The sequence below is a fragment of the Agelaius phoeniceus genome, chromosome 21, assembly GCF_051311805.1.
Source record: "Agelaius phoeniceus isolate bAgePho1 chromosome 21, bAgePho1.hap1, whole genome shotgun sequence".
Taxonomy (NCBI): domain Eukaryota; kingdom Metazoa; phylum Chordata; class Aves; order Passeriformes; family Icteridae; genus Agelaius; species Agelaius phoeniceus.
Window position 1 is genome coordinate 11,739,403 of NC_135285.1, and position 12,733 is coordinate 11,752,135.

General features: G+C 50.2%; 2 long non-coding RNA genes across 2 annotated transcripts; both read left to right on the forward strand.

Moving 5' to 3' along the window:
* Nucleotides 1–5,198: 5,198 nt before the first annotated feature.
* LOC143695583 (uncharacterized) lies at nucleotides 5,199–6,275 on the forward strand. Its single transcript, XR_013184959.1, has 3 exons — nucleotides 5,199–5,811; nucleotides 5,886–5,927; nucleotides 6,022–6,275. It is a non-coding gene; the product is annotated as an uncharacterized LOC143695583 (long non-coding RNA).
* An 18-nt stretch (nucleotides 6,276–6,293) lies between these two features.
* LOC143695584 (uncharacterized) lies at nucleotides 6,294–12,126 on the forward strand. The gene is made up of 11 exons (XR_013184960.1): nucleotides 6,294–6,354; nucleotides 6,432–7,535; nucleotides 7,614–7,641; nucleotides 7,729–7,896; nucleotides 7,979–8,059; nucleotides 8,137–9,225; nucleotides 9,304–9,345; nucleotides 9,428–9,541; nucleotides 9,625–9,706; nucleotides 9,784–10,890; nucleotides 10,968–12,126. It is a non-coding gene; the product is annotated as an uncharacterized LOC143695584 (long non-coding RNA).
* Nucleotides 12,127–12,733: the final 607 nt, after the last annotated feature.

The window sequence follows — 12,733 nt, forward strand, 5'->3', positions numbered from 1 at the left end:
ACATACACTCACACCAAATGACTGTAAAAATCTTGCTAGTATAATTCTCACAGATTCACAATATATGCTATGGGAACTCAAATGGAAAAGACTGCTCACAGGGGTACAAGCCACTTATAGACAGAGTACCGATGCAGACCTTCGTACCCTTGTCACGTCTAAGCTGACTGGTGACCCTCCTGATGATCAGAATGATAATCGAGTGAATTTACCCAAAACAGCGTTAGATGACATTAAAAAGATGGCTCGCAGAGCCTTTTTGCAAATTCAGCCTGCAGGAAGTTTTGAAAAAGCCTATAATCTGATTAGGCAAGACTCGTCTGAACCATTTACCACATTTGTGGACCGCGTAATGCAAGGAGCAGAAAGACAATGCAGCGATGATATAGCTCGCCCAATAATGATACGGGACATTATTGAAAATAATGGCAATGCAGAATGTAAAAGAGTTATCAAAGCCCTAGGAAAAGAAAAACCCACAGTGCCTGAAATGATTGATGCCTGTAACAAAATTGGGAGTCCACAGCAAGTGGCAATTATCTAGGCAATTGGGGGTCTCCAGGGTGGCACAGAGATGCTGAGAGGCTGAGGGCGGGGAGCTTGAGGGTGACAAGAAGAGAGTGAGGGGAAGCAGATGCCTTGAGGGGCAAAGTGGGGGCTGCTTGAGGGTGACAGGTGAACCAGCCCTCACACCACCCCTAACCTTACCCTAAAAACCACCCCTAACCAGGTGGAGAGCGCACGGTGGAGGCCAGGGGGCCAAGGGACAATGTCAGAGGTCTCGGGGTGGCACACAGACATTGCGGGCTGAGGGGCAAGGAGGGGGAGGCTTGACAGACGGAGAGTTCACACCGAGGGTTAGGGATACAAAAGACACAGGGTACCAGGTAGGGTTAGGGTACAGGTGCAGCAGCCCTCAACCAAACCCCAAGGTAACCCTAAAGAGCACCCCTAGGACCCCAGTTTTCCCCAACAGCAGCACAAGGCAGTAACCCCAATGCTGGGGACAGCCCCAGAACGCTCCCAGCAGCTGCAGGCAGCAACCCTAATAAAAAGGTAGCGATGATGTTTGTGGTCTAGAGAGTGACAGGTAGGAGTTGGGGGCTGAGCAGTTTTTTAGGGGTTTTTTTAGGGTTTTTCTCATGGATTTAAAAAAGGATCTTTTTGGGCTTTTTTGAAGGAGTTTTTCAGGAATTTTCTGGGAACGTTTAGGATACTTTTAGGGCTTGTTCAAGGCTTTTAAAAGATTTTGTTAGGCTATTTTAAGGGCTTTCTTAGTACTTTGAAGAATTGTTTGGGGGGGGATTTGGGTGTTCTTGGGGGTTTTTTAGGACTATTGAGGGTATGTGGAGGACTTTTTAGGGCTAGGGTATTTTTAGGGTTTTTGAGGGAATTTTTAGGTTTTTTCAGGGTCTTATCAGGGCATTTTAAGGATTTTTGGGGTATTTTTAAAGCTCCTTTTGGACTATTTAGGGTATATTTAGGAATTTTTAAAGGTTCTTTGGGGATTTTCAGGGGTTTTTTAAAAGTAGGGTATTTTCAGTGTATTCTAACATATTCTCAGGCTATTTTTAGGTTTTCATGGGGTTTTTAGGACATTTTGAAGATCAGGAGGTTTTCAGGGAATTTTTAGGTTTTTTTAGGGTTTTTCATGGCACAACACATGGAGGCTGAGGGGCAGCCTGAGGGGCACTGTGGGGGCTTGAGGGTGACAGAGGCTGGGAGCTGAGGGAGGAACAGGGAGAGGGGACAGCGGGTGACACACAGAGATGCTGAGGGTGGCAGGGGCAGCTGTAGGGTGACACAGAGAAGCTGGGGGCTGAGGGGCAAAGGAGAGGGGTCAAGGGTGACACACAGGAGCTGAGGGCTGGGGGGCAGAGGGACCAGTTGAGGGGTAAAGGGCTTCAGGGCTGGACAGTCCAGTGGAGATCAGGGGTACAGGGTACAGCTGTACCACCCCTCACCCCAACCCTAACCTCAGCCTAAGCAGCCCCCCTAAAAACAGCCTTTTCCCCCAACAGCAGCACAACACAGCAGCCCTAACAGCCAGACCAGACAGCAACCCTCACACACCAGGACAATGACAGAACCCTCAGAGGACAACAGACCCACTGCAAAAAGGTAGGGACGACATCTGTGGGCTAGACAGCAAGAGGTAGAGTTTGGAGACTGAGTATGTCTTTTTGAGTTTTTTTTTCCAGGACTTTTAAAGGTATTTAGGGGATTTTGGAAGGGACTTTTCTGGGACTACTTAGGGTATTGTTGGGGCATTTTCAAAGCCATTTTATGAGTCTTTAGCATATTTGGAAGATTATGGTCAGGGAAAACACCCTCCAAAAAGGCAGAGTTTTAGGACTGCAGTGGAATGCTTCAGAAAGGGGCCAGCAGTGGCACAGCGGGTCGGGTCCCACGCCGCCAGTCCGAAGGATGTAAGTTTTAGACCCAGCTAAGTTGTTGTGGTTAGGGTTAGATGCTCTCAGCTTTGGTCTGGGAGAACTTCTGCACAGAAAAACTCACCCCCCGCGTCTCCCGACGCCAGATTGCAGGAGGTGCTCGGCACTGCCAGGGCAGCCCGAGTTCTCGGCGGGGGCAGCTTCGCTCCCGGAGAAATCCCGCGCCGGCCCTCTTCCCCGTAAAGCCAAACTCAGCCCCGCTGCGCGTCGACGTCCGTTCGCAGGAGGCACGTGGCCCTCCAAGGGCGGCAAGAGTTCTCGGCGTCGGCAGCCGCGGTCCGTGAGAAATCGTTCTCTGCAGTTTTGGAGGCCGAATCGCAGTTTCGGCCATGGGCACACAGAGAGGAAAGACAGTTAATTTCCTTAGTAAGGGAAGTCTGGCAGCCCATGGTTTAAGGGGCAGACGAAGGGCTGTGCAGGGGAAGGAACTCCTCACAGGACCTTTCTTCACCTCAACCCCACTCCAAGGTCTAGCAGCCCCCGTGTGCCCAGCTGCTTTCAGAGGGTTACCCAGTCACACCCGCACAGGGAGCTGCTAGTCCAGAGGGGCTAACGGGGGCATCCCAAGGGTCCCTCCAGGAACTACGGTCGGAGCATCCAGCACGGACTAGGGAGCAGCCAGACCCACCTCAGCACGGAGCATCACTTTGAGAAAATGCCAAGGGAAGAGCCCTTTTGCCAAGGGGCAGCATCTGAGCAGGCCAGGCAGCATGTGGGGTTCCAGGAGAGGGCTTTCAACTTTCCCCTTTTACTGTGTCAGTCCCTCCCCAGGGCCCCCAGACCCTCCACAGCACTCCCAGAAAGGAGAGGGGTTATTAGGAGAAAAAGGGTTTAGAAAAAAGGCAAAAAGCTTCCTTTTCCTTTATTTTTTGTGTTCAAACTGGGAGGGACTCTGCTTCCCCTGCCATTTTAATGGTCTCAGTTGAAAGAATCCCTGCCTTTTCTATGCTGTCAGGGGTGTTAATTGACAGGGAGTCCTCATTTTCTATTATTTTCCAGTTTAAGTAGAAAGGAAAAATATTGAAAATGTTTCTTATGGGTTTGAATTTAGGATAGCCAGCCCCTTTTTGTTGTCCTGAGGCCTAAATTGAGGGAGAAGCCCAGCTATCCCTCCATAAGAGTTTGAACTGAGGGAAAAATCCCTCTTTTTTCATCACTGGAGAGATTTAAAGTGATGAAAACCCCTCTTTTCCCAGTACTTAAGGAGAATAAATTAAAGGGCAGAAGCTATTTATTTTCCATTGTATTAGTTTCAGTAGAAGTAACTGCCCCATTTCCTCTGTTAAACCCTCTGTTTAAGGGGTGCACTGGAAGGAAGCTCTGCCTTTTTCAGCATTTTAAGGGTTTAAAACTACATTTCAGGGCCCTTCTTTCTGTGCCGTAGGACCAAGTACCTCTCACCTCAGAGTAGGGTGAGCCTGGCATGCACTTAACCCTTACACTGCCTGGGAAGCTTTTATTTTCCTTATTTTTACTTATAATGTAGATAGGCCTAATTAGAGGTCCCAAGGAGACTTAGACTATTCATATCATAAGCATTCTTCTCCACTGGACTTAGTCACACTTGAAGTACTACTTAGTAGCTGCTAAGGAATAATTATAAGTAAGTTAATAGCAAATTACCCAATTTATCTAGTTATGCTGCCTAAACAGAAAGTTATATTTCTTACCAGTTTTCTGCCCTTTTACTCCAAGTAGTTGTTGCAAAAAAGAAAGCACTGTTATTTTTCTGAAGAGTTTTCTTCTATAACAAGCCCTTTGCTCCCCTTGAATTTGAGTCAGAGGAGCCAAACAGCTGTAGCTTCTCTGAGGGCTTTTATGCCCGGTGGGATCAGCCCCCTCCCTTTTCCTGGGTGCCATGGGAACGAGAGGCGGGCACCATCAGGGGTATATTAACCCCAGCTTTTGCTGAGGGGGTTCATTCCCTCTCTGGGATGTGCTAGGATAAGAGCTCTCTTCTCATTTCAGTCAAGAGGCTCTTTCAGCTTATCTCAGCTTGTTTTCAGTAGGTGTTTCTGGGCACCTAAAGCAACAGAGGCTTTAAAGATGCTGTGAAGAAAACAGCATAGAATACAGGGACTATTTAAGTTCACAATTTTGGGTTTTGTGTGTAGGGGTGGTAAAGTGCATTTATAATTTCTGGTTTTGTTCATATTTTGTTTTGTATTTTTTTTTAGGAAGAGTGCAGCTTCCAGAGGCTCCAGGTTGTGTCAACTACAACACTTTTCAGCAGATTCATCATGTCACAAGAGGGATCTGCCCAGTGTCAAAGATGATGTTTGAGATTGAGGCTTCAGGTGAGTTGAGGATTGTGACTAGGAGAGGGAGGCTGAGCAGGTATCCAGTTAGGAGTCATTGTTGGGGGGGGTGGTTTTGAAGGCAGCAGGGTGAGAAAGGGTGTTTATTTGAGCCTCCACCCCAAGGCTTTTCAGAAGCCGAGCAGAGGCATTCACATGTCTTACAGCACACATGGTCATCCACTGCACTCACAGGAATGCCATTTCACCTTGCCTTTCTCTTACCCAGGTGCCACTCATAATAATGGCCACAGCCTTGGAATCAGGATGCAGCTGGAGCCTGAAGGAGCCAGGCACACTCAGGAGAGGGCAAGTATCTGACTTGCTGGGATTTGGCCCACATAACTCTGTACTCATACTTTGGTTTTGTTTTTCTTTATTGTAGCTGACCGAGAGGCTAACAGGCAATTGCGGGGCCCTCCAAGGCAGACTCATTTCAGGTGCAACGTGGATCCACATCACCGATCATCCAAAAGATAAGTCAGGGCCACGGCCTGGAGATGGGATGATGGGAGAGTAGTGGGTTGGGAGTTCCTGGGACAGATTTAAAAATTAGCAGAGGGAAAAGCAATCTTCTCCAAGGGGCCTCTTAGGACAGCTAAAGGGAGAGGTTCTACTTTTGATGGCAGCTTTCAGGCAGGCAGCGCAGAACAGTTCCGGTCCACGGTGTGTTGTCCGGTGTACCGTGTTACCTAGTGTGTCTTTGGGGTCCCTTTTGCCTTTTCCCCTCGAGACCCTCACCACAAGCATAATATGTTGTGTTTGTTATCCCCCTGTTTGTCACGTTCTGTGTCACGGGTGTCCGCACATGTTTGTGCCGGAGCTGCTCTGCCCTGCCCTGCCGCATAGCCTGCTGCAACAGGACAAGTCCCAGGGACTTGCAGTTTGTGGGGTGTTGCCAGACTCTAGATGATATTCCTAGATAGACAGGAGATTTTTGGAGCTGTGAAGTTATCCCACAGCCCTTTGACTTTTGTCCTCACTTTCTTTCAGACGCAGAAGGATAAAATCCAGGGCAAAATCCATCCACCCATCCCGAGTGAGGAGGTTCCCCCGAGCAGGTCAGTCACCGTTTGTCTCTGCAGGGGGAGTGTAAAGTGTGACTCTGTTACAGCTCTGTGCTTTTTCTTTTTAGGAGGTAAAGCTGGATATCAACAGTCAAGATGAGGTGGGCAAGGTGAGCATTGAGTAGGGTACAGAAGCAGTTGTTATTGCTCCAGTCTCACTTTCCGGTGCAACTCTAAGCATCTGTTCCCGCTTCTGCGCTTTAGGCAATCCACTCGGAGTACACCGAGCCCCAGTCACCAACCGGCCGACGAACCGGGTGTGCCGCTCTCCTGAGCCCTGCGGAAGAATCACGGGACTCGTTGATGAAGCCTCTCCCTTTTCTGTTTAAAGGTGTCACCAGGATAGCCTTGGGCACCAGCCGAGGAGTCACGGTGAGTCGGGGAAGTAGGGAGGCGGAGCGAGGGTCCGCTCAGGTTTCAGCAATGCAACATGACCTCGTCTCCTTTTAACCCAGGCTTACCCCCGTGACAACAGCATCAGCCTCGGAGCGCGGCCGAAGGGTGCGGCCCCAGGAGCCAGGCATTCTTGGGAAAACGGTGAGTAGCAGAATTGTTGGGTTTTGGCAGGTGTGCTGCAGAGATCATGCATTGATATTTGGATTTCTTTCATGTAGCTGACTAAGAAACAACAGGAAGTTGTTGAACAAGAGTGCCAGCAGGAACTTCCCAGATGTTGACGCTGCCTTCTTTTGCACCTGACAAGGATCGGCATCCCCAGATGTCCGAGAGATAAGTAGAGGGCTACAACCCACAGAGGGGATGAAAGCGGGGCGCAGGGTAGGGACCCACCAGGAGGGGTTTTTGAGTCTCCTTTGGAGATGGGGGTGTCCATGAAGCGGACACCCTTAGGCCCCATAAAAGGAAAGCCTGACTTTTCATCACAGTGCTGAGGTGCGCAGGGCAGAGCAGTCCCGGTGTGTATCGTGTCACTTGTCTTTTGTGTATTATGTGTGTTTAGATATGTCATGTCTTTTACCTTAGGCCTTGGAGGGGCCTGTCAGAAACCCTGGCATCATTGTTAGCATCTGTGATCTCTGCATTCCTTGGCCTGGCATCAATGCCATAGAACTTTCGACTCAGGAGCTCAGACAGGCATCAGACTCTCTTGTCTCTTTAGAAGCATCCGGTCAGATGTCTTTTCAGGTCTTGTTCTGAGCTGTATGGACAGCTATGCCTCGCCAGGATCCATTATGGCGGACTAGGACTCGAAAGAACGTGAGGGCAGGTAGAGGCTTCTGGCTGTATGATTCTTGGGCATCCATCTTTGCAGTTCTTGGAATAAATCATTCAGTTAGCATCTTCTTCCTCCACGTTTCTCTGAGCCTCATCAGCTCACCATCAGTCTCACCTCGGTCATCTCCTTTTGCATTCTCTCAGTCCTCGCAGCCATTTTCCTTGCCAGGAGATTTTTGTCTGTTTCGCGTCCCCGTTGTTTGTCACGTCCCGTCCCGTGTCACGGGTGTCTGCACGCATTTGTGCCGGAGCTGCTCTGCCCTGCCGCATAGCCCGGTGCAATAGGAGAAGTCCCGAGGACTTGAAGTTTGTAATGTGGGGTGTAGTTGGACTCTAGATGGGATTTGTAGATGGACACAAGATATCTGGAGCTCTTAAGTTATCCTGCAACAGTTTAACTCTTGTCCTAACTTTTTTTTCAGATTCAGATGGATTAAATCCGTGCCAGAGGGCCCCATCCCGGGTGAGGGGATTCCCCCGAGCAGGTGAGGCACCATTTGTCTCTGCAGCAGAAGTGTATGTGGTGACTCTGTTACAGCTCTGTTCTTTGTCTTTCTTTTTAGGAATTAAGTCTGGATACCAGCAGTCAAGGTGAGCAGTGGAGCGGAGTAGCTGTTATTGCTCCAGTCTCAGTTTCTGGTGCTGCTCTAAACTTCCATTCTCTTTTTTGTGCTTTAGGCAATCCACTCGGAGCCTGCCAAGCCCCCGTCACCAGCCGGCCGATGCACCGGGTTCCCTGCACGTGTGAGCCCTGTGGATGCGTTACAGGACCTGGTGATGAAACCCTGAACTCTTCTATTTAAAGGTGCCATCCAGGTGGCCTTCAGCAGCTGCCAAGGAGTTGCGGTGAGTAGGGGAAGTAGGGAGGGGGAGCGAGGGTCCACTCAGGTTTCAGCCATGCCAAATCACCTCATCTCTCTTAACCCAGACACCCCCTGTGACGATGGCTTCGGTCTCTGAGCGTGCCTGAAGCGTACGGCCCGAGCAGCTGAGCGTTCTTAGGAGCACGGTGAGTAGCAGACTTGTGGGGTTTTGGCCGATGGGCTACCAAGATTGGGCACTGATGTTTGGTTTTCTTTAATACAGCTGTCTAAGAGACAAAAGCCCGGTGCCAGCAGGAGCTTCCCAGCTGACGAAGCGGCCTTTCTTTGCACCCGAGACCGGCATCCCCAGATGCGTGAGAGATAAGTAGAGGGCCACGACCCACAGAGGGGATGAAAGCAGGGTGCAGGTTTGGGAATTACTGGGAGGGGTTTTTGAGTCCGCTTTGGAGGTGGGGGGTGTCCATGAAGCGGCCCCTTAGGCCCCATAAAAGGAAAGCCTGACTTTTCATCACAGTGCTGAGGTGTGCAGGGCAGAGCAGTCCCGGTGTGTATCGTGTCACTTGTCTTTTGTGTATTATGTGTGTTTAGATATGTCATGTCTTTTACCTTAGGCCTTGGAGGGGCCTGTCAGAAACCCTGGCATCATTGTTAGCATCTGTGATCTCTGCATTCCTTGGCCTGGCATCAATGCCATAGAACTTTCGACTCAGGAGCTCAGACAGGCATCAGACTCTCTTGTCTCTTTAGAAGCATCCGGTCAGATGTCTTTTCAGGTCTTGTTCTGAGCTGTATGGACAGCTATGTCCCGCCAGGATCCATTAAGGCAGACTTGGACTTGAAAGAACGTGAGGGCAGGTAGAGGCTTCTGGCTGTATGATTCTCAGGCATCCATTTTTTCAGTTCTTGGAATAAATCATTCAGTTAGCATCTTCTTCCTTCAGTGTTTTCTGAGCCTCGTCAGCTCACCATCGGTCTCACCTCAGTCATCTCATTTGGCATCTTCTCAGTCCTTGCAGTCATCCTTCTTGCCCAGAGATTTCTGTCTGTGTCGTGTGCCCATTGTTTGTCACGTCCCGTCTTACCTGTGTCACGGGTGTCTGCACATATTTGTGCCGGAGCTGCTCTGCCCTGCCACATAGCCTGGTGTAATAGGACAAGCCTCAGGGAGTTGAAAGTTGTAATGTGGGCTGTACTTGGACTCTAGATGCTATTCCTATATTGACCTAAGGTGTTTGTAGCTTTTGAGTTATCGTGCATGTGTTTGACATATGTTCTAACTTTCTTTCAGGTGCAGTTGCATTGCATCCATGGCAGAGCCCCCCATCCTGGGTGAGGGGGTTCCCACAAGCAGGTCAGTCACCATTTGTCTGTCCAGGGGGAGTGTCAAGTGTGACCCTGTTACAGCGCTGTTTTTTGTCTTTATTTTTAGGAAGTATAGCTGGATCCCAGCAGTCAAGTTCAAGAGAGCAAGGTGAGCAGTAGCCTTTCTTGTTGCTGAGGTCTGAATTCTAAGGGGGCAAGTCTAAGTCTCCATTCTCATTTTTGTGCCTTAGGCAATCCACTTGGAGCACGCCAAGCTCCCGTCCCCAACCGGCCGACGGACCGAATTTTCCACCCTGAAGAGCCCCGTCTTCCGGGTAGCAGTCAGGAACCGCTGAGGAGTTGCGGTGAGTCAGGGAAGTAGGGAGGAGGACCGAGGGTCCACTTAGGTTTCAGCAACGCCACATCACCTCCTGTCCTCTTAATCCAGGCGTACCCCCCGAGGACGGGCGTCGGCCTCCGAGCGTGCCCGAAGCGTGCGACCCGAGGAGCCGGGCCTTCTTAGGAGAAGGGTGAGTAGCAGACTTGTGGGGTTTTGGCTGACAGGCTGCCAAGATCAGGCACTGATGTTTGGTTTTCTTTAATATAGCTGTCTAAGAGACAACAGCCCGGTGACAGCAGGAACTTTGCAGCAGGCGAGGCGGCCTTTCTTCGCACCTGACACGGACCGGCATCCCCAGATGTCCGAGAGATAAGTAGAGGGCTACGACCCACAGAGGGGATGAAAGCGAAGTGCTGGGTTGGGACTCCTGGGGTCGGGGAGGGGAGGTCTTGAGTTGGCTCTGGAGATGAGGGTAGCCAAGAAGTGGCCCCTTAGGCCCCCTAAAAGCAAAGTCTCACTTTGGATCACAGTGCTGAGGTGCACAGGGCAGAGCAGTCCCGGTGTGTATTGTGTCACTTGTCTGTCGTGCATTATGTCTTGTTTGGGTGTCTCATGTCTTATCTTAGCCCTTTGAGGGGCCTATCAGAAACCTCGGCAGTATTCGTAGCAGCCACGATCTCCACGTTTCTTTGGCCCGGCACCCAGGCCATAAAACTTTTGACTCGGGAGCTTAGACAGGCATCAGAATTGCAACTCTTTGTAAGCATCCAGTCATGTCTTTTCAGGTCTTGTTCTGAGCTGTATGGACAGCTGCACCCTGCAAGGTTCTATTATGGTGGATTAGGACTTGTAAGAATGTGAGAGCAGGTAGAGGCTTCTCACCGTAGGGCTCCTGTGCATTCATCTTTGCAGTTCTTGGACTAAAACATTCAGTTTAGCATCTTCCTTCTCCAGGGCACTCTGAGCCTTATCAGCTCGCCATCGGTCTGTCTTACCTCGGTCATCTCATTTGGCATCTTCTCAGTCCTTGCAGTCATCCTTCTTGCCTAGAGATTTCTGTCCGTGTCCTGTGCCCATTGTTTGTCGTGTCCTGTCTGTCCTGTGTCACGGGTGTCAGCACACACATTTGTGCCGGAGCTGCTCTGCCCTGCCGCATAGCCTGGTGCAATAGGAGAAGCCTTGGGGAGTTGAAAGTTGTAATGTGGGCTGTACTTGGACTCTAGATGCTATTCCTAGGTTGACATAAGGTGTTTGCAGCTTTTGAGTTATCGTGCATGTGTTTGACATATGTTCTAACTTTCTTTCAGGTGCAAATGCATTACATCTGTGGCAGAGGGTTACGGTTAGGAGGTGCTAGGCCTTCTTAGGAGAATGGTGAGTAGCAGACTTGTGGGGTTTTGGCCGATGTGGTGCCAAGATCAGGCACTGATGTTTGGTTTTCTTTAATATAGCTGTCTAAGAGACAACAGCCCGGTGACAGCAGGAACTTCCCAGCCGGCGAGGCGGCCTTTCTTCGCACCCGACACGGACCGGCATCCCCAGATGTCCGAGAGATAAGTAGAGGGCCACGACCCACAGAGGGGATGAAAGCGAGGTGCTGGGTCGGCACTCCTGGGGTGGGGGGGAGGTTTTGAGTTGGCTCTGGGCCAACTCAAGGTAGGGCCAACTACCTGAGGGGCTCTGGGCCAACTCTGAGGGTAGCCAAGAAGTGGCCCCTTAGGCCCCCTAAAAGCAAATTCTCACTTTGGATCACAGTGCTGAGGTGAGCAGGGCAGAGCAGTCCCGGTGTGTATCGTGTCACTTGTCTGTTGTGCATTATGTCTTGTTTAGCTGTCTCATGTCTTTTATCTTAGCCCTTTGAGGGGCCTACCAGAAACCTTGGCACCAGTCTTAGCATCTGTGCTCTCAGCGTTCCTTGGCCTGGCACCCATGCCATAGAACTTTCGACTCGGGAGCTCAGACAGGCATCAGACCCTCATCTCTTTCTATAAGCATCCAATCAGGTGTCTTTTCAGGTCTTGTTCTGAGCTGTATGGACAGCTATGTCCCGCCAGGATCCATTATGGCGGACTAGGACTCGAAGGAACGTGAGGGCAGGTAGAGGCTTCTGGCTGTATGATTCTTGGGCATCCATCTTTGCAGTTCTTGGAATAAATCATTCAGTTAGCATCTTCTTCCTCCAGGTTTCTCTGAGCCTCATCAGCTCACCATCAGTTTCACCTCGGTCATCTCCTTTTGCATTCTCTCAGTCCTCGCAGCCATTTTCCTTGCCAGGAGATTTCTGTCCGTGTCGCGTCCCCGTTGTTTGTCACGTCCCGTCCCGTGTCACGGGTGTCTGCACACATTTGTGCCGGAGCTGCTCTGCCCTGCCGCATAGCCCGGTGCAATAGGAGAAGTCCCGAGGACTTGAAGTTTGTAATGTGGGGTGTAGTTGGACTCTAGATGGGATTTGTAGATGGACACAAGATATCTGGAGCTCTTAAGTTATCCTGCAACAGTTTAACTCTTGTCCTAACTTTTTTTTCAGATTCAGATGGATTAAATCCGTGCCAGAGGGCCCCATCCCGGGTGAGGGGATTCCCCCGAGCAGGTGAGACAGTATTTGTTTCTGTAGAGGAAACATAAATGGTGGCTGTTACAGCATTGTTCTTTGTCTTTCTTTTCAGGAAGTCAAGGCCGAGGGCAGCAGTCAAGGCCAAGTGGGCGAGGTGAGCATTGACTAGCGTACGGAAGCAATTGTTATTGCTGAGGTCTCAGTTTCTGGTGCAGCTTTAAGCATCTTTTTTTTTTTTTTATTTTAGGTGGTCCGCTTGCAATCTATCCTAGCCGAGCATATCTGTGCCAGGTGGGTGCGAGCCTAAGGTATTGGTGTGGCATACTTGTCAGATTTGGGAGGTTGTGTTTTCACAATATCTCAGCATGCTTTTCTGCTTTGTTTCTTTGCAGGTGCTGTCGCTGCCCTAGGCACAGAGGAAGGGCAGGTGAGTTGGCATTTAGGCAGGCTGACTCATAGGTGAATGTTATGCAGCAGCATGCTAAGCATGTACCTTTTCTCTTTGCAGGTATCTTCTGGGCAGCCTCCGGAGTCAAATCAAGATTTGAGGTGAGCCGAGGCAGTGGTGCGGAGGAGTCCCGGGGATTACTGTTGTTGAGGGCAATAGTCAGGTTTTCTGTTTTGTCTTAGGTACCCTGAGGAGGCTCTTAGCCAAAGCTTAGA